Source organism: Schistocerca gregaria, chromosome 5 (genome assembly GCF_023897955.1).
Source record: "Schistocerca gregaria isolate iqSchGreg1 chromosome 5, iqSchGreg1.2, whole genome shotgun sequence".
Taxonomy (NCBI): domain Eukaryota; kingdom Metazoa; phylum Arthropoda; class Insecta; order Orthoptera; family Acrididae; genus Schistocerca; species Schistocerca gregaria.
Genome location: NC_064924.1, coordinates 263,403,766 through 263,430,822, shown reverse-complemented (window position 1 = coordinate 263,430,822; position 27,057 = coordinate 263,403,766). Strand labels below are relative to the sequence as shown.

At 42.6% G+C, this 27,057-nt stretch overlaps 1 protein-coding gene across 1 annotated transcript in view; it reads left to right on the top strand.

The window, feature by feature from the left end:
* Positions 1-22,999: 22,999 nt before the first annotated feature.
* LOC126272600 (adhesion G protein-coupled receptor A2-like) overlaps positions 23,000-27,057 on the top strand; it is a 565,914-nt gene continuing 561,856 nt past the window's right edge. The window contains exon 1 of the mRNA XM_049975543.1: positions 23,000-23,084. The gene's annotated coding sequence lies outside the window, so the exon portion shown is untranslated. The remainder of the gene's footprint in view (positions 23,085-27,057) is intronic.

Genomic DNA, 27,057 nt, shown 5'->3' with positions numbered 1-27,057 from the left:
GCAGTATCTATCTTACCCCTAGTGAGATAAGCCTCTACATCCTTAATTTGTCCTCTAGCCATCCCTGCTTAACCATTTTGCACTTCCTTTCAATCTCATTTTTGAGACGTTTGTATTTCTTTTTGCCTGCTTCATTTACTTTATTTTTATATTTTCTCCTTTCATCAATTAAATTCAATATTTCTTCTGTTACCCAAGGATTTCTACTAGCCCTTGTCTTTTTACCTACTTGATCCTCTGCTGCCTTCACTACTTCATCCCTCAAAGCTACCCATTCTTCTTCTACTGTATTTATTTCCCCCATTCCTGTCAATTGTTCCCTTATTATCTCCCTGAAACTCTGTACAACCTCTGGTTTAGTCAGTTTATCCAGGTCCCATCTCCATAAATTCCCACCTTTTTGCAGTTTCTTCAGTTTTAAACTACAGTTCATAACCAATAGATTGTGGTCAGAGTCCACATCTGCCCCTGGAAATGTCTTACAGTTTAAAACGTGGTTCCTACATCTCTGTCTTACCATTATATAATCTATCTGAACCTTTTAGTATCTCCGGGATTATTCCATGTATATAACCTTCCTTTATGATTGTTGAACCAAGTGTTAGCTATGATTAAGTTATGCTCTGTGCAAAATGCTACCAGACGGCTTCCTCTTTCATTTCTCTCCCCCAGTCCATATTCACCCACTATGTTCCCTTCTCTCCCTTTTCCTACTCTCGAATTCCAGTCACCCATGACTATTAAATTTTCGTCTCCCTTCACTACCTGAATAATGTCTTTTATCTCATCATACATTTCATCAATTTCTTCATAATCTGGAGACCCAGTTGGCATATAAACTTGTACTACTGTAGTAGGCGTGGGCTTCGTGTCTATCTTGGCCGCAATAAAGCGTTCACTATGGTGTTTGTCGTAGCTTACCCTCACTCCTATTTTTTAATTCATTATTATACCTTCTCCTGCATTACCCGTATTTGATTTTGTATTTATAACCCTGTATTCACCTGACCAAAAGTCTTGTTCCTCCTGCCACCGAACTTCACTAATTCCCACTATATCTAACTATAACCTATCCATTTCCCTTTTTAAATTTTCTAACCTATCTGCCCGATTAAGGGATCTGACATTCCACGCTCCGATCCGTAGAACGCCAGTTTTCTTTCTCCGGATAACGACGTCCTCTTGAGTAGTCCCCGCCCGGAGATCCGAATGTGGGACTATATTACCTCCGAAATATTTTACCCAAGAGGACGCCATCATCATTTAACCATACAGTAAAGCTGCATGCCCTCGGGAAAAATTACGGCTGTAGTTTCCCCTTACTTTCAGCCGTTCGCAGTACCAGCACAGCAAGGCTGTTTTGGTTAGTGTTACAAGGCCAGATCAGTCAATCATCCATACTGTTGCCCCTGCAGCTACTAAAAAGGCTGCTGCCCCTCTTCAGGAACCACACGTTTGTCTGGCCTCTCAACAGATACCCCTCCGTTGTGGTAATAATATATATAAACCACTACCCACCACCCTCTCGTTTTCTTCATCTGTAAAATCTAATTCAGGTATTACACATCGGTATATGAGTGGCGTCCTCTATCACAGAAATCTTCTGATATTTATCGCAACAATCTACCATCTTGATACAATGATTTTACCTACCATTTCACCAGTGGACACTTTATTCCATGTAGCAGCAGGGAAACATATATTCATGTATCCGATGATTAATATCTTTGGGTTGAAGAGTAGAGACCACAACAACGTCCCACACTGAGTTTATATCTGGGTCGCAGATCAAGTTTGAAGATATAGTATCAATAAACCATACTTTTACTAGGCCACTGTCACGAAACACGTTACATCAGACTTCTAAGATAGCTACAAACGAATAGGTGTACTTTACGTCTGTTTGGCAGTTTGAAGTAAATCAGTAGAGAAATCAATCCCGATATTGGCATGGGTCTTAAAAGGTATTCATGCTTTTTTCCCCTTATATTTATAGACAAGTCCTTTCAACCCACTGTACTATTGTGTAATTTGGTTCTGAAATTTAAATTTGTTTTCATGTCACTCGAGTCACATCCACACCCGCCATGGAAGATAGGCACTCCACACCGCTCACTTCTTTAGAACCGTCACGTCAGTAGCTGCTTGTGTGGGGGCGTCACCGTAGACTCGGCGTCGGGATGAGATCGCCAGACTGCCTAACTGGCCGACTTCGAAACCACACCCTCTGTTTTTGGATGCACTATACGAGGTTCGGATAGATGAAATAACTTGGTCTTGTTATTTAATTTAGACTAACTGAAGTTGCGTTGTGGTAACCCGCCGTACTCACATTCAAGTTCACGGTGATTATGTCCCCCTTCGGTCATCAGGATCTAGGTTTTCGGTGATTTCCATAAATAGATTAAAGCAAATTGTTTGATGATTCCTTCGTAAAAACAAATATGCGTGTTCCGTCCCCTATACGTGATAGTGTTCTGCCTGTAAAGACACTTCCGGCGAGGGACATTATAGGAGTAAGATGTAGATTTCAGCAAGTTTTTTTGGTTTATTATATTTGCCTCTAGGTACATCAATAAAACATGCTTGAACACACAGAGCTACCTTTCCAGAATCTGATGAAGAAATTAAAACACAAAATCATTGAAACGTAACGATAACACTTAAAAGTAGAGTGGCGTAAAAGTCCCTGCATCTAAAGTTAAAAAAAACTATTTTTTAAAGAAGCAAACTGATTACTCTCACTCTCTCTCCCTATCTCTCTCTCCCTAACTTTCTCTCTCCCTCTCTCTCTCAGACACACACACACACACACACACACACACACACACACACACACACATAGCGGACACATATGGTAAATGTACGATTATAATGTCTGAGAACGGAACACCAGATCGTTGTACTTGCAATCCTGAAGCAGCCACAATAACAGCCAACCAGATCTAATATAGCCCTAACCTATGCGGGAAATAACCCGTGATCTACATTTGGCATCAACAGCGTACAATGTTCACGGCACTCGGTTAGTTATTTCTCATTATTACTACCTTTACTCGTACATACAAAACTAAATGGGTGTGAAATAACAAGTACGTGAGCCCACTCAACAACTGGTCATAACAGAAGTGTGGCGAGTGTGTTTGCGACTAGGAAAATACATTAAATCACTCTTAGTACAATCAAACTGATAATGAACTTCATCATTCGTGCAAATTACAAATGATTAGCGTGTTGAGACAACCTCAAACAAGTAAATGAAAGAACTGATGCTACGAGCGTACGTTCTGCTTTAAGACCTTCTCAAAATTTAGAGAGCAATCACGACCCTTTTTATGAAGTACCCTTTCCCTTATGATTGCTGATAACAATAAAATTTACTTTGAGGACTACAGTAACGTAAGAGAGAAAATTACTATCATAGGAGCAACATATTATTATCTCTTTCGCTGAAAGTGACAGAAGAGGCAAGTGACAAAATTTGTGGAGACTGCGGTTTGAATAACATTGTGTAACATATGAATCTGGATCATCTTCAGACGAGAATTTTGTGACTACGCATTGTATTCTATACTGTTCATGGATGTACAAGCAACTACAAGGTAAGAAAAATTAACACAGTAATTCAGTCCCAGAAGAAAAAATACTTGAAAATATCAGCAATATTTTTATAGTTTATGTTACGACACCCATTTCGTTAAGAAATAATGACAAATAACGTACTTTGAATCAATCTAAGGCATTTATGTCAAACAATAACGGAAACATCGCTTAAGCAATTGAGGCAGTATAGGCTTGTGACGCACATAGTTAATATATTGCTCTCAGAATACAAAGCAGCTGCTAACAGATAGAAGGAATAAACAGAAAATATAAATTTCGGCGAATAGCTGTCCAGTTACAACCAGAATACGAGAATTAGGCGATATAGTGTTAAAGTATTAGCAATTGAGTTCTATGGTAGGCGTTTTACAGATTCAAGTAGAATTTAAGCTGAAATATTTTCGGAATTATCCAGCACAATATTAGACTCACAGTGTGAACCGCATTACTCCAGCTTCGTAAATATCTTTCAGAATGCAGTGATTTGCTTGCCTATATTCTGGTTCGGAAATGTCACATCGTAATATCTTTCAAAATTGTGGTTCAACATAATTGAAAGGATTCATTTAGTAAATTTCTATAAATGTGTGGTTTAGACGTATTTTATAGACGGTGACACTTATTGACATGTATGAGAAAAATGGAAATTAGTTACGAACCACCGCTTGCGCGAACCTTATTCATCAGGTAAATGTTACTACAGGTATTCGAAATTAGGTTAGGACATGTTCGATATGCCTGCCATGACTGGCGATGTTGTGGTGCAGACGGATATCGAAACTCGCATGACCGGTTGAACTGTTCGAGCGTCGATGCTGTCGATGACCTACTGAACGGCTCATCAGTGGTTTTGGGATTATTACTGTACATCATGTCTGTAATGTAGCTCGACAAAAAGGAGTCTCATACACTCAGATCCGGAGAATATAGCGGGCAGTCGAGGCCCTTGCAAGGGCCTCTGGGTACCCCAGAGTCAGAATGTGGTCCCCAAAGCGCTCCTCTAGGACATCCAACAATTTCCAGTGTTAGGTGGGATCGAGCTCCGTCTCGCATGAACCACATCTTGTCGAAATCAGCGTCACTTTGTATAATGGGGATGAAGTCATTTTCCAAAGCCTTCACGTACAGTTCGGTAGTCACCGAGCCACCAAGGAAGGAATATCGATTGATTATTCCGTGAATGGGCACTGCACACCACACAGTCACCTGTGGAGGGTCAACAGACTTCTCGATCGCAAAATGCGGATTCTTAGTCCCCAAAATGCGCCAATTTTGATTTTTTGGTGAAGCTATCTAAATGAAAATGGGCTAAACTAAACTATGCGCGTACTAATCCCCATCATGTCCCGCAGCCAACCGTGCAGTTTGAACGTCCTAACACAAACCGTTGCAGAAGTTATGACTATTCTTTTTCATATTGTTCAATAATTGTCACCCTGTATCAAAGTTACCACCAGAACAAAAAACTTGTTGAGTTTTGACCAAATCTTTACTCAAAACTGTTAAAATGTAAATCTCGAAACGTGCACGACCCACAAGATTTATGGGCCCCATGTTACTAAAACGTTGCGAACCGCTCTGTTTGTAGACATTAGCGAGGAAGGCACTAACCAATCGGAGTGATTGTCACGTAACTAATTTATTACACCAAACTTCACAACATTGTCTTTATACAGCACACAAAAAGCAAAAATCTGAAAGGCTCTGGATGACCCGTTTGTTCAACGAATGGGCGGGCGTATTCTGAAGAAGTAGGAATTCTTTAAATTTGTGTGCGATTGCTTTATGACAAACGAAGACAGAAGTAAAGAGAAATGACATAATAAAACTGAAGTAGGATCTAATAAAAATTTTAAATACCTAGAGTGAAACTCTGTGTCTGCGGTTTTGAATAACTATTACCAGAACTATAAAAAGTAATGCAAAGTTGTTGTTGTTGTGGTCTTGAGTCCTGAGACTGGTTTGATGCAGCTCTCCATGCTACTGTATCCTGTGCAAGCTTCTTCATCTCCCAGTACCTACTGCAGCCTACATCCATCTGAATCTGCTTAGTGTATTCATCTCTTGGTCTCCCTCTACTATTTTTACCCTCCACGCCACCATCCAGTACTAAATTGGTGATCCCTTGATACCTCAGAACATGTCCTACCAATCGATCCCTTCGTCTAGTCAAGTTGTGCCGCAAACTTCTCTTCTCCCCAATCCTATTCAATACTTCCTCATTAGTTATGTGATCTACCCATCTAATCTTCAGCACTCTTCTGTAGCACCACATTTCAAAAGCTTCTATTCTCTTCTTGTCCAAACTACTTATCGTCCATGTTTCACTTCCATACATGGCTACACTCCAAACAAATACTTTCAGAAAAGACTTCGATGTTAACAAGTTTCTCTTCTTCAGAAACGCTTTCCTTGCCATTGCCAGTCTACATTTTATATCCTCTCTACTTCGACCATCATCAGTTATTTTACTTCCTAAATAGCAAAACTCATTTACTACTTTCAGTGTCTCAGTTCCTAAGCTAATACCCTCAACATCACCTTACTTAATTCGACTACATTCCATTATCCTCGTTTTGCTTTTGTTGATGTTCTTCTTATATCTTCCTTTCAAGACACTATCCATTCCTTTCAACTGCTCTTCCAAGTCCTTTGCTGTCTCTGACAGAATTATAATGTCATCGGCGAACCTCAAAGTTTTTATTTCTTCTTCATGGATTTTAATACTTACTCCGAATTTTTCTTTTGTTTCCTTCACACCTTGCTCAATATACAGATTGAATAACATCGGGGAGAGGCTACAACCCTGTCTCACTCCCTACCCAACCATTGCTTCCCTTTCATGCCCCTTAACTCTTATAACTGCCATCTGGTTTCTATACAAATTGTAAATAGCTTTTCGCTCCCTGTATTTTACCCTTGCCACCTTCAGAATTTGAAAGAGAATATTCCAGTCAACATTGTCAAAAGCTTTCTCTAAGTCTACAAATGATAGAAACATAGGTTCGCGTTTCGTTAATCTATTTTCTAAGATAAGTCGTAGGGTCAGCATTGTCTCACGTGCTCCAATATTTCTACGGAATCCAAACTGATCTTCGCCGAGGTCGGCTTCTACTAGTTTTTCCATTCGTCTGTAAATAATTAGAGGTATTATTTTGGAGCAGTGACTTATTGAAATGATAGTTCGGTAATTTTCACATCTGTCAACACCTGCTTTCTTTGGGATTGGAATTATTATATTCTTCTTGAAGTCTGAGGGTATTTCGCCTGTCTCATACATCTTGCTCACCAGATGGTAGAGTTTTGTCAGGACTGGCTCTCCCAAGGCCGTCAGTAGTGCTAATGGAATGTTGTCTACTCCCGGGGATCTTCAGTGCTTTGTCAAACTCTTCACGCAGTATAATGCAAAGTAGTCGAAATGAAAATAAAGTTGTGCAAATCCCTATAAGTGCCTAGGTGAATCGATAAATCTTACTAATTTCTTTCTAATTTCGGAAAAAAACTTTTGGAAAACTTCAATGCTGATGGAAATGTTAATGTAACGATTGTTTTTCCTTTTGTGGTACCTAAAGTAGAATCGACATAGGGTTGTTAGAAGCTATCTTGTGTTGCTAGTTGTACTTGAGAAATATCCAATGTCGCTTGAGGCTATTGTTTCTGGATTAATGAGTACAAAAGTACTCACAGGGTCACACTGACTGCGTATTCATTTATTTGCATTACTTCATTGATAACTGAGTAGCTCTTCCGCAGCCTGAACTACAGTAGTCTTATATAATATTATACACTCGCAGAAAGGTAATAACCTCTTTCAGGCAAAAAGTTCTCGTTTCCTTAGCAGCAAGTAGACTGCTAGCTGTCCTGCGCTCTAGTGCCGAAGAAAGTGTTTGGAATGCGATTGTTGACCGTGTAATTTCAGAGCAATGGTTAAACCTGGGAAAAAAGTGGAAACTGATTAGATATTGCGGTACTTCATCACATCGCTCCAACATTTACACAGATAACGTCACTTCATTCATCAAGGAAACGGCTTCTGAGACAGAATATCACATTGCAGCTCTTATACAGTGATTAATAGCTGCGCCCGGCCGTGATGTGGTCTGGACAAAGTCCTGCAAATGATAGGACCGACTGGATGGACGGCAGTGTGGCTGATGTAGGGATGGTGAGTTAGTAGGATGAACCGGAGTCTTCGATACAACTCGACCACGTCGATCATTGACATAGTCGCAAGCCCCGAAATACAACACAAACATACACTACTGGCCATTAAAATTGCTACACCAAGAAGATGACGTGCTACAGACGCGAAATTAAACCGACACGAAGAAGATGCTGTGATACGCAAATGATTAGCTTTTCAGAGCATTCACACAACGTTGGCGCCGGTGGCGACACCTACAACGTGCTGACACGAGGAAAGTTTCCGACCGATTTCTCATACACAAACAGCAGGTGACCGGCGTTGCCTGGTGAAACGTTGTTGTGAGACCTCTTGTAAGGAGGAGAAATGCGTACCATCACGTTTCCGACTTTGATAAAGGTCGTATTTTAGCCTATCGGGATTGTGGTTTGTCGTATGGCGACATTGCTGCTCGCGTTGGTCGAGATCCAATGACTGTTAGCAGAATATGGAATCGGTGGGTTCAGGAGGGTAATACGGAACGCCGTGCTGGATCCCAACGGCCTCGTATTACTAGCAGTCGAGATGACAGGCATCTTATCCGCATGGCTGTAACGGATCGTGCAGCCACGTCTCGATCCCTGAGTCAACAGATGGGGACGTTTGCAAGACAACAACCACAGTTCGACGACGATTTCAGCAGCATGGACTATCAGCTCGGAGACCATGGCTGCGGTTACCTTTGACGCTCCATCACAGACAGGAGCGCCTGGGATGGAGTACCTAACGACGAACCTGGGTGCACGAATGGCAAAACATCATTTATTCGGATGAATCCAGGTTCTGTTTACAGCATCATGATGGTCGCATCCGTGTTTGGCGACATCGCGGTGAACGCACATTGGAAGCGTGTATTCGTCATCGCCTTACTGGCGTATCACACGGCGTAATGGTGTGGGGTGCCATTGGTTACACGTCTCGGTCACCTCTTGTTCGCATTGACGGCACTTTGTACAGTGGACGTTACATTTCAGATGTGTTACGACCCGTGGCTCTAGCCTTCATTCGATTCCTGCGAAACGCTACATTTCAGTAGGATAATGCACGAAAGGCCTTGTGCGGGCCTTTCTGGATACAGAAAATGTTAGACTGCTGCCCTGGCCAGCACATTATCCAGATCTCTCACCAACTGAAAACGGCTGGTCAATGGTGGCCGAGCAACTGGCTCGTCACAATACGCCAGACACTACTCTTGATGAACTGTGGTATCGTGTTGAAGGTGCATTGGCAGCTGTACCTGTACACGCCATCCAAGCTCTGTTTGACTCAATGCCCAGGCGTATCAAGGTCGTTATTACGACCAGAGGTGGTTGTTCTTGGTACCGATTTCTCAGGATCTATGCACCCAAACTGCGTGACAATGTAATCGCATGTCAGTTCTAGTATAATATATTTTTCCAATGAATACTCGTTTATCATCTGCATTTCTGCTTGGTCTAGCATTTTTAATGGCCAGTAGTGTAAGCCGGCCGCGGTGGCCGAGCGTTTCTAGGCGCTTCAGTCCGGAACCGCGCGACTGTTCGATACCTGCCTCGGGCAGGTTATTTAAGTAGTGCTAAGTTCTAGGGGACTGACGACCACAGATGTTAAGTCCCATAGTGCTCTGAGCCATTTGAACCATTTTGAACCAGTAGTGTAGTTTTCAAAGGACCACCAGGGCGCCATAATTTCCAGTTCCCAAAGAGAGAAAAAAAAAGAAAAAAAAGACACGATTTACTGAATCTTACAAATACCATAATAATAGATAACGAACTTAAAGCGAAAATTCGATACAATACAGAAAGCCAGAATTCCATTGCTCTAATTGTGTCGTCTGAACCCACGGTAACTATTCCTGGTATACCGTAGTACGTTACCTCTAATTATTAATAAGGCTTCCTTATCCCTTACTTTAAGGGATTCAGTCACCATTTGAAAATATACAGTGAGGCGACAAATGTCATGGGATACTTCCTAATATCGTGGCGGACCTCCTTTTGCCCGTCGTAGCCCAGCAAATCAATGTGGCATGGACTCACCAAGTCGCTGGAAGACCCCTGCAGAAATAGGGGCATTCTGCCTCTACAGCTGTCCATAACTGCGAAAGTGTTGCCGCTTCAGGATTTTCTGCACTAACTGACCTCTAGATTATGTCCCATAAACGTTGGATGGGATTCATGTCGAGCTATATGGATGGCCAAATCATTTGCCCAAATTGTACAAAATCTTCTTCAAACCAATTGCGAACAATTGTGGCGCAGTGACACAGCACGTTCTCGTCCATGAGAATTCCATCGTTGTTACCGAACATTAAGTCCATGAGTGGTTCAAATGGTTCAGATGGCTCTAAGCACTATGAGACTTAACATCTGAGCTCATCAGTCCCCTAGACATAGAACTACTTAAACCTAACTCACCTAAGGACATCACACACATCCATGCCCGAGGCAGGATTCGAACCTGCGACCGTAGCAGCAGTGCGGTTCCGCACTGAAGGGTCTAGAACCGCTCGGCCACAGCGTCCATAAATGGCTGCTGTTAGTCTCCAAGTAGCGAAATCATTACCATTTCCAGTCAATGGTCAATTCAGTTGCTCCAGAGGACCCAGTCCATTCCATGCAAACGCAGCCCACGCCATTATGGAGCCACCACCAGCTTGCACAGTACCTTGTTAACAACTAGGGTCCAACGTTTCGTGGGGTTTGCACCACACTTGAGCTCTACTCTCAGCTCACATCAAGTGAAATCGGGACTGATCTGAGCAGGCTACATTTTCCACTCGTCTAGGGTCCAACTGATATGGTTACGAGACCGGGAGGGACGCTGCAGGCGATGTCGTGCTGTTACCAAAGGCACTCACGTCGGTCGTCTGCTGCCATGATCTATTAACCCCGAATTTCGCCGCTCTGTCCTAACGGTTACGTTCGTCAACAGCACACATTGATTTCTTCGGTTTTGTCACGTCGTGTTGGGCGTCTGTTAGCACTGACAACTCGACGCAAATGCCTTTGCTTTCTGTCGTTAAGTGAAGGCCGTCGGCCTCTGTTTGTTCGTGGTGAGTGATAATGAGTGAAATTTGTTGTTTTCGGCTCACTCAGACAGTGTTTATCTCGAAAAAAATGATTTATCTAACGATTTCCGAAATGGAATTTCCCATGTGTATACCTGAACTACCATTTCGCATTCAAACTTTGTTAACTGCCGTCGTGCAACCGTAATCACGTCGGATACTTTACCACAGGTGTCAACTGAATGCAACTGATAACTCCGCCAATGTACTGCCCTATTATACCTTGTGTACGCGATACTATACATAGGTGCATATCGGTAACTCATAACTTCCCTCATGTCGGTGTATATCTCTAGACTTAGTTACCTTTCAATTGTCGAATCATCAGCTTTCCTCACTTCAGTGACGTTAATATTATTGTTCAGTGTATAGCATAAATTTCATCACACTCTCATTTGTGAGAAAATAAGTATCTGAAGGACGATGGCGTCATTTCAGATTCACGTCAGGTGTAATCACTGTTTACTCTCGTTTCTAGGATAACGAAGGATAATGTTTGAGCTTTGGGAGATTGGAAGTGTATGCTAATTACCTTCTGTGCAAGCAGCCAAACTTGTGGATTTACTAATGTCCCCACACATCTAGTAGATCCACAACATCCTCTAAAAACCAAATGCATACTACAAACATAGCATTAGATGGGAATACTCTCGTCGCCAAGCAAAACAAACCAGAGTTCCATACACGTATGAGGTAACCCACCACACTCCAAGAACGCTGCAGTTCGAAGCCAACGGGCAATATCGAAGGCTGTTGTTGAGCCAGTTACTCAGCTATCATATTGCCGGAATTCTGTATTCTACCCAACAATAGATTTTACTACGATATTGCTGTGCCTGTGTTGTTAAAAAGTACGATGCAATGTTCCGTCAGACATATTTGCATGGCCGAAGGCACAGGTTCAAAATGGTTCAAATGGCTCTGAGCACTATGGGACTTAACATCTGAGGTCATCAGTCCCCTAGAACTTACAACTACTTAAACGTAACTAACCTAAGGACATAACACACATTCATGCCCGAGGCAGGATTCGAACCTGCGACCGTAGCAGTCGCGCGGTTCCGGACCGAAGCGCCTAGAACCGCTTGGCCACCGCGTCCGGCCGAAGGAATAGGTACTACAGCGTCTAAATCCGTTGTGAAATACATGCGATGTACTCGCGGTTGCGAAAGTGGACAGCCATTAGGTGCATAACGGAAAGACGCCAATGAAAATTTGTGCCGGACCGGGACTCGGGTTCAAGTCAAAGTCCCGCACGAATTCCCATTGCTGTCATTCCATTATACGGTTATTGGCTGTCCACATACACAACCGCGAGTGCATTTCATATAGAATTTACACTGAAATCCTGCAGATCTGCGCTGTAATGAGTTTTGACGACAGACTTGTCCAGATGGATCATTGTTTCTGGAAACAACCATAGTTGTTTACAGTTCGTTTAGTTTTCCGCTGCATCCTGCTGGCGGTAGATATCTCTATGTTCTTAAATGTTGGAAGAGTACGGGAGACATCTGATGAGAACGATGTACACCACTGTGACGCATAGGGCAAGACAGGCTATTTTGCCATTTCTGTTCTTGTCACTTTAGTCTGCATGTTAAAGCAAGGGTTTGTTAATATTACCCAGTATGTATTTGTTTCTCCGACTTTTCCTAGTGATACCAAGTTATTATGTGAAGAATGCAAGTAATAGTAACCCAAATTAACTTTTCCAATCTCATGTCAATTCTCATTACAAGCGTCCTTGTCGCTTTAGTATCTTTGATGTGCAGAGGGATGAGAACGTACATACGACAGCTATGGGATATCTTTCCTGCATGCAAATTTCGAATGTTCTAGAGCAGAAGCCACATACAGTCACACTCTCAGGAGACTAATTATGTGCGGCCCGTTGCTCCTCCTCTAACGGTAGTTTATTGCGAATCGCTAGAATAACATAAGGTATTAAGCGATTGGAAAAAAAATGCGTGTCAGTTTCGTGTTCAAGAGGATATGCGCAATTGTACGCCTATATCAGTAACGTCAATCGACTGTAGAATCATGGAACATAGTTTATGATCACGCATGATGGTATTTTTGGAAATCGATAATTTTCGGGTATAAAAATCAAAAAGATCCCAAGAACATAGATATTGCGAAATTCACCTCGCTTCGTTCGTCCATGAGATCCAAAGTGCCATTCGCAACGGCACCATCGCTGATGTGTGATATGACTGTTAGTCCTGAATATTAATGTGTTTTTTTCGGTCATTAGTCTTTACAGCGCATAATTTGCTTGAATCTGTTATATTTCATCGCTGATTGAATTGAGTATACAGTTTTCTATCACACTGTCCGCGTTTATACATAGTCTTCACTCTTTTTGGCATCGGTATTGTAACGCCAAAAACTACGTGCGGTTTACTCAACCCATTGCATTCAATTCGTGGTAGATGGCGCTCTAATCGACAGATATAAAGTGTTCCCGTTTTTGCAAATTAAGAACCAACGCTTTTGATTCTACATTTCATTTATGATGTAAAAGTAAACCATTGTGTTCAAATGGTTGATATTGATCATCAAACGTTACTCGAATGTTGCAAATGTGACTATGCAGTACAATTACTATGGCTAGACACTGGCATTCTCGAAATGTGTCTAGCAATAGTATTTGTAATGTACAATCATGTTTGCAACATTCAAGTAACGTTTGAACACCAATATCAAACACTTGAACACAAAGGTTTACATTTACATTTTAAATGAAATGTAGAATCAAATGCGTCGGACCTTTATTGCAAAAACAGGCATACTTGATATTTGTCGATTACAGCACCATCTAGTACGAATGGGAAACAATGGTTTGAGTAAACTGTATGTATTTTTTGATGAACAATCCGAATATGCAGTAAAAACGGGAAGTTCTCATTTGAAAATACAATGTTGACGCCGCCCACGCATGGGAGGTGGTTAGGAAGTGGTCATTGGTAGATGTTCCCTTTACTAATATTAACTTTTACTTAGTACATTTTTTCGTATGATGTGTCGTTTTCGTTATATTTACATGTCTCAAGTTAAAACAAACATCTTGCATGCAAAGGGTGTCCTATCTAAGTTTACATCTCCTATATTACCGAACTCAAACAAAATGTGAAAAATGCAATTGGTTAGGGGTGCATCGAAGTCAGGGGCTCATGCAATAGGCAGGAATCCACAATCCCTACAGGCAGACACACATCACTTTCAACACAAAGTTACGTTTCTTGAAACGGAACTTGCATGTTTTTTCCACCGAAGTGAGGACTAGAGGTACGATTAATGGTGGTATAGATTTGGTTTCACTGGTCTAAACGTTATACCTTCTAGAACACTTTAAACAATGCAGACTGTGCCACAATTTCTTCATAAATCCCGTAACGCGGGTTGCCTGCACTGCCTGAAATCTGCTGTAGGCAACCCTTGCTCTGCGCATTGCTGCAAAAACTGTAGCGTCTTTGGCATCCTTTAAAGCAGGGCTTCCCAACCTTTTCAGCTGGCGGACCCCTTCTTCAGTCGAAAATCCATGGCGGACCCCTGGTCAATCAAGAGCACAGTAAGTTTGAGTTTCAGAACGAAACCCATGGGAACTGAAAGCTTCTTAATACAAGTGCCATGTTCCCAATGACCCCCCCCCCTCCCCCTCCCCCCCTCGAAGTATCAATAGTCTTTGGTTTAGAGATGAATGGAAACAACTTGAAATTAACGATCCAATTTGAATTCCCACTGTATCCAGACAGTTACTAGTGAATTTACTCACTTTGTTCAAAACACTATAGCCTGATTAAAATTACTTGGTAATTGAAATTTCACACGATGGAGCTCTCTTCCTCCAAGAGCAATCAACGTCACGTCCAAACTGTTTGATGTTGACAAGCTGCCGCTTATGGTCTGTTCAATTCCACTATATGGCTACTGCTGTGTAAGGAGCATTCATATTTCGTAACAGTCGTGCGTGTGTGTGTGGTTGTGTGTGTGTGTGTGGGGGGGGGGGGGGGGGCGTGAAACCCGAAGAAAAATGTTCAAATGTGTGTAAAGTCTTCCTCTGGTCGTCCTCCCTCCTCATTCATTTCAACTGGAAACTTCCCTTGTTGTGAAGGCGATGGAGAAACTGCACCCTTCTTCAGTGATCCTGACTTCAGCCACCGATCCATGTTAGAAGTAATAAACTGGTCAAAAATCGACTTATGAAATAAGTAGTGCACTGACAAAGCAAGTTTAACATTTAATGATGCATGGGACCGCATACGTGCCAGCGAGCGCTGTGATTGGTCGACAAAGCTCGCTCCGCGCATGCGTAAAAGGTTTCAGCGTACTAGCGCCGTGAGCCAGCGCACAAACGACCCCCGTATTGTTGCTAAACAGCCGATCAGAGAAGCCGCATTCTCCGGCACTAAACTGTGTATACGTTCTCACTTAGGAACCGCAAAGGTTGCTAGGGGATCACACGAAAAAAAAAGTGATGAATTTGATTTTCACATTTTTATTCAGTAATTTTACTCATTATTTTAAACGATTTGGTGAAAGGTGGCCGCGGACCCCCTAGAAAGAGCCGGCGGACCCCTAAGGGGTCCGCGGACCACACGTTGGGAAGCCCTGCTTTAAAGTTTACGAATTTTAGAAGGTGTGATGTTCAGAGCATTGAACACAAGTCTGTCGTCACTAGCTCTACCTCTAGTTACATTTCTGTACAAAAAGACACATGTGCACATTAAAAAAACGCAATCTTTTGCTGAAAGTGATGATTTTTTTACACTGTAAATTTCTGCCCAATCAGTTGCATTTTTTACATTTTACTTCGTTTCGAAAGTATGTGGTGTGGTACAGTTAGGTGGGACGCCCTGTATATGCAGGGTGTCTCGACAGAAGCGTTTTCCCTGGTGTTTCGACAAGTATCTGCAATTTCACAATTGAAATGTCTGGTTGGATTCAGGCCGAACAAACACCACTCCCAGTGTGGATGGAAAGCGTCACTTTGTTTCCAGTTACAAACAAAACGATTTTTAAAACAGAATTTTGCATGCTCTTTCGATAGAACGGCCACGTGTTTTACTGTCGAAGTTAATACATACTGATAAAACAATAATTTGGGACCAACTAACGAACAGGCACGTAACATTCCGCTTCAAAAATTAATGTTTTTTATGACGGAAAACAAGGCGACGCGCTCCGTCGCCACTGGGCATTGCATGAAAGACGTGATGAGAAATATTTGCTTAGGTTGACTCCAGCTACAAACAGCAATAGTGACACTGCAGATATCTACACCGGAGAAAATATGCCTGACAACTTTTAGGGGAGACACCTGGTACATATATGCACTCTAAAAGCAAACAAACACCAGAATGAGATTTTCACTCTGCAGCGTGCTTGGGTAACACAGTTGGTAGAGCACTTGCCCGCGAAAGGCAAAGGTACCGAGTTCGAGTCTCGGTCCGGCGCACAGTTTTAATCTGCCAGGAAGTTTCAAACAAACACCGTCCAGATCAGCCCTTGAAGGTCCAACGGTGGCGACCTGTCGCGGTCTCAACCTCAGCCCTGAGGTTCACCGGATGCGGACACGGAGGGCATGTGGTCAGCGCACAGCTCTCCCGGCCGTTGTCAGTTTTCGTGACCGGTGTCGCTACTTCTCAGTCAAGTAGCTTCTCAACTGGCCCATAAGGGCTGAGAGAACCCAGCTTGCCAACACCAGTCGGCAGACCCGGACAGAGACCTACCCGAGTGCTAGCCGACAGCGCTTAACTTCGGTGATCTGACAGGAACCATTGTTACCACTGCGGTAAGGCCGTTGGCATATAGACTCTAAGGAGAAAAAACAGAACAAGTCAAAAATGGGTTGGTCTACCGCTGATCGTTATGCCAACAGTTATGCGGCTTGCCATTGATTGTTAGAGTTGTTGGATATGCTCCTGAGGGATATCGTGCCAAATTCTGTCCAACTGGTGCCCTAGATCGTCAAAATCCCGAGCTGGTTGGAGCATCATGCCCATAATGCTGGAAACGTTCTCAACTGGGGAGAGATCCGACCGCCTCGCTGGACAAGGTAAGATTTGGTAAAAACTAAGGCAAGTCCGTAGGAACTCCCTCCATGTGTGGGCGAGCATTATCTTGCTGAAAATGTAAGCAAAGGATGGCCGCTATAAAGGACAACAGAACGGGCCGTAGAATATCATCGACCTACCTCTGCGCTGTAAGCGTGCTATGGGGCTCCTGCTATGATACGAAATGTCACCTAAGACCATCACTACTGGCTGTCAGTCTGTATGTTGGATGATACTCAGGTTGGCATCCCACCGCTGTCCGCGGCGTCTTCACACATGCCTTCACTGGTTATCACTGGTAATTTTTATATGAGGAATAGCAAATTGGAATATGAAATTTGCTATGTAATATCCCGTCTTTGAAACTGCTTTAGAAAGTTACCGCAGAAAAACCGAGAAAGCAAGCGAAGTAATGAAACAAGATGCAGTAACATCTCGGCATCCTGTTGGTGACGAACTTAAGTGCTCGACAGATCTTGTACAAGTTCTACCTCTGTCTTATCCAGCTTACAGTCAGATGCATTATTCACGTCTGGTTTCCCTCTATAATTTGTGTATCCATGGTGTTAACAAAAACAAAGGTAAGGAAAAAAATGGAAATCGGGCGATTAGGTTCTAAGGACCACGCTATAGTCAACCGAGCGTCATGTCATCCTTAGTCATTCATCACCGGATGCGTTATGAAGGAACATGGTGTTAGCATACCACAATCCCAGCCGTTGTCGACGTTTTAATGACATTCTCCTGAGAAGCTCCGACTTCTTCCTTATTATTCTGGATGTAGGGCTTGAATTTTGAAAGGATGCGGCTCATTTCTCAACAAATTTCTTCTGCAGTTTCGTGATCATGTTGCGAACTGCTTGTTCCACACCACTTATCATGTCAAAAAATGGTTCAAATGGCTCTAAACATAATGGGAGTTAACATCTGAGGTTATCAGTCCACTAGACTTAGAACGTAACTAACCTAAGAACATCACACACATCCATGCCCGGGCAGGATTCGAATTTGCGACAGTAGCAGCAGCGCGGTTCCGGACTGAAGCGCCTAGAACCGCTCGTTCACAGTGGCCGGCTACTTATCATGTCAGCTTGAGAGAATTTTATCAGTACATATCGCCGTCAACCATGCATTCGTATAGCCCATTATTTGTTCTCGCATGGCAGATGCTCATGTGCAGGGTCTACGAAGTACCTGGTACACAATAGGGCGAGTCTCTCTTGTGGTGGTCGGACGTCGTCAACCGGAATTTTGAAGACGAGCATAAATGCGCTCAGTTTCCCATGCTCTCCGACAACTGGCCATTGTCACATCTGGATGCCCCAAAAATCTGGATATTGCACGTTTTGACCAATTGGCCAAATACAGACTCACATAACTCTGTCAAGTACTGATAACGCCATATGACACGTAGACGCAGCATCTACCGGGTGATCAAAAAGTCATTATAAATTTGAAAACTTAATAAACCACGGAGTAATGTAGATAGAGAGGTAAAAATTGACACACATTCGTGGAATTACATGAGGCTTTATTAGAACAAAAAACAAAACAAACAAAGTTCACAAAATGTCCGACAGATGGCGCTGGACAGCAAAACGTCAGTGACTGCGCATGACCATCGTGTATAAAAGGAGCTGTAATGTGAGAGAGAATCAGATGCACCAGCAGTCGCAGCATGTTGACGTTACCTGAAAAGGCGCTTTTAGTGAAGCTGTATTATCAGAATGGGGAATGTGCTAGGTCAGCGTTACGATCCTATCGCCATAGTAAGGGGGTTCGAACGGGTAAAGGTCCGTTGAGAAATGCAGATGTGGCAAGAATGATTTCGAAGTTCGAAGCCACGGGTTGTTTAGACGATAGGCCCCGTAGTGGCCGACCGAGCACAAGGCGTAATGCTGCTGAGACAGTTCAGGAAGAAATGGAGACTGTAGAGGGTTTCCGACGTAATTATGGCCGCACAGCGGGAATTAGCGGACTTTCAACGGGAAATGGCGGTTGGAGCTTGACGCATGAGAAATTACATTTCGGAAATCGTTAGGGAATTCAGTACTGAGAGATCCACTGTGTCAAGACTTTCCGAGAATACCAAATTTCATGCATTACCTCTCATCACGGAAACGCAGCGGCTGACGGCCTTCACTTAACGACCGAGTGCAGCGGCATTTGCGTAGAGTTCTTAATGTTAACAGACAAGCTATATTGTGTGAAATAACCGCAGAAATCAACGTCAGACGTACGACGAACATATCCGTTGGGACAGTGTGGTGAAATTTCGACATTAATGGGCTATGGCAGCAAACGACCGACGCGAGACCCTTTGCTAACAGTACTACATGACCTGCAACGCCTCTCCTGGTCTCGTGACCATAACGGTTGGACTGTAGACGACTGGAAAATCGTGGCCTGGTCAGACGTGTCCCGATTTCAGTTGGTAAGAGCTAATGGTAGGGTTCGAGTGTGGCGCAGACCCTACGAAGTTCGGATTAATCTTGCAGTGGCAACATTTTCGCAATTTTGAACGGTTATAGAGACAGTATGGCTCGATATTTTTGCAGGAGGTTCCCAACAACTTGTTGAGTCCATGTCACGTCGAGCTGCTGCACTATGGTGTGAATCAGGAGATACAACACGATATTAAGATGTATCCTATACCTTTTGTCACATCAGGGTACACTACCAGCTCTGCTGACAACACTAAACAGGAAGAACGAAAATGCACTTTGGTGTAAATTATATCTGTCACACAATTTTTTACATACATGCCAATGCTTTTGTACGTGTACTAAATTATGCTGATATCCGATCATGTCTTCTTGGTTCTTCATTTTTTTGTAAAGCGGTGCATACGATTTTGATGCATGAAATACTGTAGTTTTTTCTTTCAGTGGGGTACCCAACAGGTATATGCAATTTCGAAAGTCTTTCTTTGTGACTACGTTACACCTTATGTAACTGAATCAGTTTTTACTTTTATTTCGAGAACATTCATGTCCTCTACAGTTAACGAATGCTTGGGATGCAAAAATATACACTCGAAGAAGAAGAAGAAGAAGAAGAAGAGAAGAAGGACAGAAAGCGGTAGATGTGATATATAGATAGGAACAAATAAATTATTACAATTTCAGAAAAATGCATGGTTTTTTCAAGAGAAAGAGCGTCACAAAATTAGTAAGTCAATAAAGTGTTGGTCCATTTTTAGCTCTTATGCAAGCAGTTACTCAACTTAGCATTGACTGATAGATTTGTTGGATGTGTTGGTGAACATCGTCCCAAATTCCGTCCAACTTCCGCGCTAGGTCCTCAAAACCCTGTATTATTTGGAGAGTCCTGCCAATAGTGCTTAAAATATACTCAGTTGGGGAGATAGCTGGCGACCGTGCTTGTCAAAGTAGGGCTTGGCAAGCACGAAGACAGGGCGTGGAAACTCTCGCGTTTCGCGGGCCGGCATTATTATGATAAAATGTAATCCAGCGATGCTTTCACATGAAGTGCAATGAAATGGGACATAGAAGATTGTCGATATACTGCTGTGAGGTGAGAGTGCCTCGGATGACAAGCAAAGGGGATCTGCTATGGAATGGCACCCCAGACCATCAATCCTGTCTCTCGGGCCGTATGGTGGAAGACAACCAGGTTGATATCCCACCGCTGTCTGGGGCGTCTCCAGAATCGTCTTCGGCCTTGAACCTCGTTAACTGGAACAGAATTGTCGTGATTGGTGAATCCCGCTTTGAACTGAGCTCCGATGACCAGCGATGTGTCTGGAGACACCCTGCGTGGGCAATCTTATGACACTAACGTGACTGTCGCCCAACATACGGCTCATCGCCTGAGGTGTCACTGCATTTCACACCAGGATCCCTTTAGTTGTCATCCGCAGCACCCTTGTTCACAGTGGTACGTCAATTATAGTATATGGCCCTGGGCTTAGATTTCAATAAGATAATGCCCATCCGCATACGGCGAGGGTCTTCGTGCTCGCCAAACCCTACCTTGGACAGCCAGGTAGCCGGAGCATTATGGGTAGGGCGCTCCAACCATCTCGGAAGTTTGACGGTCGAAGGCGCCAGTAGGGCAGAACTTGGCTCGATATCCCTCAGTTGGGCCCCCAACAGCTCCATCAGTGCCAAATCGAATAACGGCTTTCATAAGGGCCTGGGGTGGATTAGCGCCTTATTGACGTTCTCGATTTCTGAAACTCTTGCTCTTGAATAAATCATCCAATTTTTCTGAAATTGTAATTATTTGTTTGTCTTTTGCTGTACATCACTTCCGTCCCATTCCTTCGTGGTTTATTGTTTCTTTTTTTGTTTCACAGCGTAATAAATACACTAATGGCCATTAAAATTGCTACACCACGAAGATGACGTGCTGCAGAAGCGAAATTTAACCGGCAGGAAGAAGATGCAGTGATATGCAAATGATTAGGTTTTCAGAGCATTCACACAAGGTTGGCGCCGCTGGCGACATCTACAACGTGCTGACATGAGGAAAGTTTCCAACCGATTTCTCATACACAAACAGCAGTTGACCGGCGTTGCCTGGTGAAATGTTGTTGTGATCCCTCGTGTAAGGAGGAGAAATGCGTACCATCACGTTTTCGACTTTGATAAAGGTCGTATTGTAGCCCATTGCGATTGCGGTTTATCGTATCGCGACATTGCTGCTCGCGTTGGTCGAGATCCAATGACTGTTAGCAGAATATGGAATCGGTGGGTTCAGGAGGGTCATCCGCAACGCCGTGCTGGATCCCAACGGCCTCCTATCACTAGCAGTCGGGATGACAAACATCTTATCCGCATGGCTGTAACGGATCGTGCAGCCAAGTCTCGATCCTTGAGTCAACAGATGCAGACGTTTGCAAGACAACAACAATCTTCACGAACAGTTCGACGACGTTTGCAGCAGCATGGACTATCAGCTCAGAGACCGTGGCTGCGGTTACCCTTGACGCTGCATCACGGACAGGAGCGCCTGCGATGTTGTACTCAACGACGAACCTGGGTGCACGAATGGCGAAACGTCATTTTTTCAGATGAATCCAGGTTTTGTTTACAGCATCATGATGGTCGCATCCGTGTTTGGCGACAACGCGGCGAGCGCACATTGGAAGTGTGTATTCGTCATCGCCATACTGGCGTTTCATCCAGCTTGATGGTATGGGGTGCCATTGGTTACACGTCTCAGTCACTTCTTGTTCTCATTGACGGCACTATGAACAGTGGACGTTAAATTTCAGATGTGTTACGACCCGTGGCTCTACCCTTCATTCGATCCCTGCGAAACCCTACATTTCAGCAGGATAATGCACGACCGCATGTTGCAGGTCCTGTACGGGCCTTTCTGGGTGCAGAAAATGTTCGACTGCTGCCCTGGCCAGCAGATTCTCCAGAACTCGCACCAATTGAAAACATCTGGTCGATGGTGACCGAGCAACTGGCTCGTCACAATACACCAGTCACTACTCTTAATGAACTGTGGTATCGTGTTGAAGCTCCATTGGCAGCTGTACCTGTACACGCCATCCAAGCTCTGTTTGACTCATTGCGCAGGTGTATCAAGGCTGTTATTAGGGCCAAAAGTGGTTGTTCTGGGTACTGGTTTCTCAGTATCTATGCACCCAAATTGCATGAAAATGTAATGACATGTTAGTTATAGTATATTTATCCAATGAATACCCGTTTATTATCTGCATTTCTTCTTGGTGTAGCAATTATAACGGCCAGTAGTGTATTTCATACGATACGTCGAAAAATAATTTAAAAAAATATTAAATCTTACGATAGGCTGTCTCGCCACTAGGTGGACTGGTATCTTTCCAAGTGCCTGACAACAGCTTTCACAGCAGTGAGTGGCATGTTTGTAGTATGTTTAGTTACGTTGGAGACACCTTTCGCCGTTGACCTGCATAATGCGAGCTACGAGCCTCGAGACTGCGGCCTCTGCCTCGGGTGGCACGGGGTGCGTTGTGAATGGTCAGACGGCGCGTTCCCGGGGCCCGGTGCGCAGCGTGGGCGGCGGCGGCAGCGGCGGCGGCAGCAGGGGGGCGGAGTGGGCGGCGGGGGCGGCGCGTGCGCGGCTGGACCAGGGCTGCTGCGGCCGGCGCCAGTCCGCCGCCCGCCGCCCCACGGCTCTGACGCGCCGACAGCCACAGGCCGCCACCCGCCAATCACCGCACCGCCAGCTGCAGGTGCGTACACAGCTCACCTGCCGACTCCACACCTCGCACGCTATACCTCGATCGCTCCATTTCTCCTCCGTATGTCTCGTCTGCAGCATGCTTTTACCCTCTCAAAAAATCTAATCTAACATATACTTTTCACGGGGATGTTTCGATTTGTGTAGTACACAGAAGGTGTATTTTCGGCTGTCAAGTATAGCTCCCCTCTGCATCCCTTGTATACAGCCTGCTTTTTACTCTCATACATGAAATTTTAACTAGGGATATTCACGAGGCGTGAAAGGTAGAAAGTGTATTTATAGATTCCAGCAGTGTTGGCGATTCTATTGTCGTTCGCATTTTTCCGAATGATTCGACACTAACCATCTGCCTTAATGCTTGGGATATACAGTTAAGAGCCTGCAGGTCACTCAATTCGGGATGGAGCGCATCTAAAATCCTGACAAAGACAACTATCCCAGTCATAAAACTCTTCCAAGAATGCTGGCAGCTCGGTTTAAGGAAAATCTAGGTAACAGGGCATTGTAACACGTTGAGGAAGAGAGATACAGCAGAGTTTATCAACAGATGACAATCACAGCCGAAAAATTGAGTTATGTAAACTCAGACAAAACCTCACAACTTAAGCACAAAAAACAAAAGTGACAATCGATAACTAAACCCATAGCAAATCGAGTGTCAACACGCAAAATGAAAACTTATCTTTGTAACCAGCTGTGTCCCTGTACCCAATAACAATTGCACATGTGTTGTGCGGAAGGTTTTATTCGAGTGATTCTATAATACCATCTCCTGAAATATTCACTCTTCCTCCCACAACTGCTTATGATTAGCTCTGAATTATCTGGGGTGTTATCCTTCTGTTGTTGCCTTGTGGCCCATTCAGCATATTTTCGTTTTTATTTATGAACATATGTGGAATGCACTTCCTGCATTTCATTTCTACAAACAATTCAATAATAATTATGATATACCGAAACTTTGATAAAACGGAGTATGCTTTTTCTTTTGTCATTTTAGGATAAGATTGCCATGTCTACTTCTATCGCAGTGTAGTAAGGATGTTTTAATTATATGTATAATGGGTACATCACTCTCTAAAGCCCTTACGTGTTCTTTGTATCTGGTATTAAAATTTCTTGTGGTTGTCCCAATGTATTTCTATGTGCAGCTATTACGGTTTAATTCATATACTTCTGAATTATTGAACTGCTTGACGGGACTCGACAACCAGGCTCGATAGCCGAAAATACATTTTCCAGTTTGTTAAAAAGTCACCGGTGCATCGACCAAATCGAAGCCACCATGTACTCTCTTTCTGTCTTATGCTAATCCTTTGAGCTGTTAAAGCTGTCTTCAGTAATTTCACTTTCTTTCCGTTTTGCCTAACGATGCACAATGAGTGATCTGCATGTTCTTCAAATTTCATTCTTATCTTTTTCTCCAACAACATTCCAACTTTTCCTCGCTTCTCTTTTTTTCTGTTTTCATACCACTTAACAGTCGTTCTCTTTCGTTTCTGTCTTCTAATTATTCTATATTTAACACTTTCCTTGTGAGAGTATCTCTTTCTGCTGATTCGCCTGCTCTTATATGGTATATTTGTAAATATTTTAACTACTCGTATCCAGCATGTTGTCTTCTCCCAGAGGTACCTGAATACCCATTTTCGCAGTCTAGTGTTATTTATCTTGCATAAATGTCCAAAAAATATCTCCCTCATTTTACTTCTTTTTTGTTATTTTGTCCTATATTTCACCGCTTCTTATTATTTTCCTGGCTTCTTTGCTTCTTATTACATCTAATATTTCCCTCATGATTCCTCTCTCTAATTTTTCTAGTTTGTCTCATGTATAGCCCAGTAGAACAAATTTTTTTGTGTAGGGCATTCTGGTTTCACTATTGTGTTTTGACGCATTGTTTTTGCATTTATTGACAGGAAATTTTATTGTAAATCTTGTTTTGTTATTTCATATACTTAATCTCTTCATTTGTGATACAATTTTAAAACTCTTTTTTTTGAATTATCTCTAATAGATGCTTGAGCGATTTGAGTCTTCCTGTTTGATCAAGATTTGTCAGCAAAAATTTATCTTATGTTAGCATAGTATTTGGTTTTCTTTGTAAAGATTTTTAAACCTGTTGTACTGGCCATATGGTCCAAGGAATTGACTTGTATTTATGCATCTCCTAGATTTTCAGAGAGTACAGCAAAATCATCTGCAAATGCCAGGCAGTTTGGTTCAGTACCCTGTTTCTTTATTACTAGTTTTATTGCTGATAATTGAATTTATTTTGATTTTGCTTTACCAACTCCTACTATGTTTTGTATTGCACAGTTGAAGAGGACAGTAGATACAACTACATTTATTTTAAAGAGCATAAAAATTTCGCCTATGAAATTTACTTTTGGTGCTGTGTTCGTAAACGTTTCATAAATCTGATCTGTCAATTTAGTTTTAACATCAAATTATCGGATAGTACGTCAAGAGTTTCTCTATCAAAAGAATCAAAAACTCCTTGAAACTCACAGATGTTTCTAATGAAATGTATATTACGAGTAGGCTCTGCCTTTACTAAAACTATCTTAAAATTCATTTGATTGCTGATCGAGAGTTTTTTTAATTTAGATTTGTGTTCAGTAGAATCTTGAAAATACTTTGTAAACATTTTAGGGGTTAAAGCTCTTTTTCCCGTGTTTGCTTTAACAATTCGTATGTTTTTGGATAGGATCCGCCTTTGCTAAGGGCGAACCGTATTCTTCAACATACTTTGTAAACATCTAGTAGGAGAGCTAATTTTTGTTTCACTATCATAATTATATACAATTTTATTTAGTTATTTTACATAATCTGTTCAAAAGATTTGATGTATTTTTTGTTTTACAATGATTAATTTTGCTCGTAAATTTCTGTAAATGTGTTAATTGGAACTATTTTTCTAAAGTCTCCGCTTTACACTACTTACAACGTTTTTGACCCGCTGTTATAGAAATTATCACAACTGTATTCAAACGTAGCTGATGTTCTGAGACTCGGCAACCTGAATGTAGACACAGTGACCAGCATCCACAAGAGAAGAATCGACAATGCCCAGATACTACAAGTATCTTTAAAAATTAATTTTGACTTATTAAATACGCAGCGGAGTACCAAATAGGTTACAAACACCGAGATGTTGTACAAATATTATTGTAGTTAGATAATGATAAACAACTATGAATTCCTCATTACGGAATTTAGTTGTAATTTTATATTTTTAATTTCATAGTAACCCATCTTTCGGCTGTCTCTTTCTGCCTGATGTCAGTTTTCTCTTCATTGCATAGCTACTGCAACCGACGTATTGAATGATCTCTTTTACATATTCTGATCTTTGTCAGCGTCTAAAATACTTATCCTCTATTACTCTCTGTCTAGTCATAACTTAAGTATTTCTGCAGGTCGCAGCAGATGTACTAATTTGTCCTCTCCTTAGGTAAGCGTTTTCCATACTCTTGTTTATATTGTTTCCAGCACCGCTGTGTACTTTATTTGTTGACTTCATTGTTAACATTGTTTTGTAGCATCACATTTCACATGCTTCCAGTTATTCTGTTCCGATTTTTCCACCCAGTGCTGCCCTCCTAGCTGATACTTAATTTATCAGATACACGTCATTCATCGCCATTGTCAGGCACGAATTAAAGATCGATAACAAGTCTCTCCCCCACTCCCACCAACAGTCTATAACGTGATACCCCGCCAGTTTCTGATTACACAGCGATCTCGAGATGACACGCTACTGTCATTTACAACATGACTCGTTAAACAAACTCCTTGCTGATGTATATACTTCGACGCATTCAAGAGTCACAGGGTGTTGGGTAGAAAGATATGCTTCTTCAATATTTCACAATTCCAATCGATGAAGCAGCATTTGGACACGATATCGTCTTCAGGGCCAGGATAAATGATATGCGTGGTGCTTGCAGAGCTGTTCT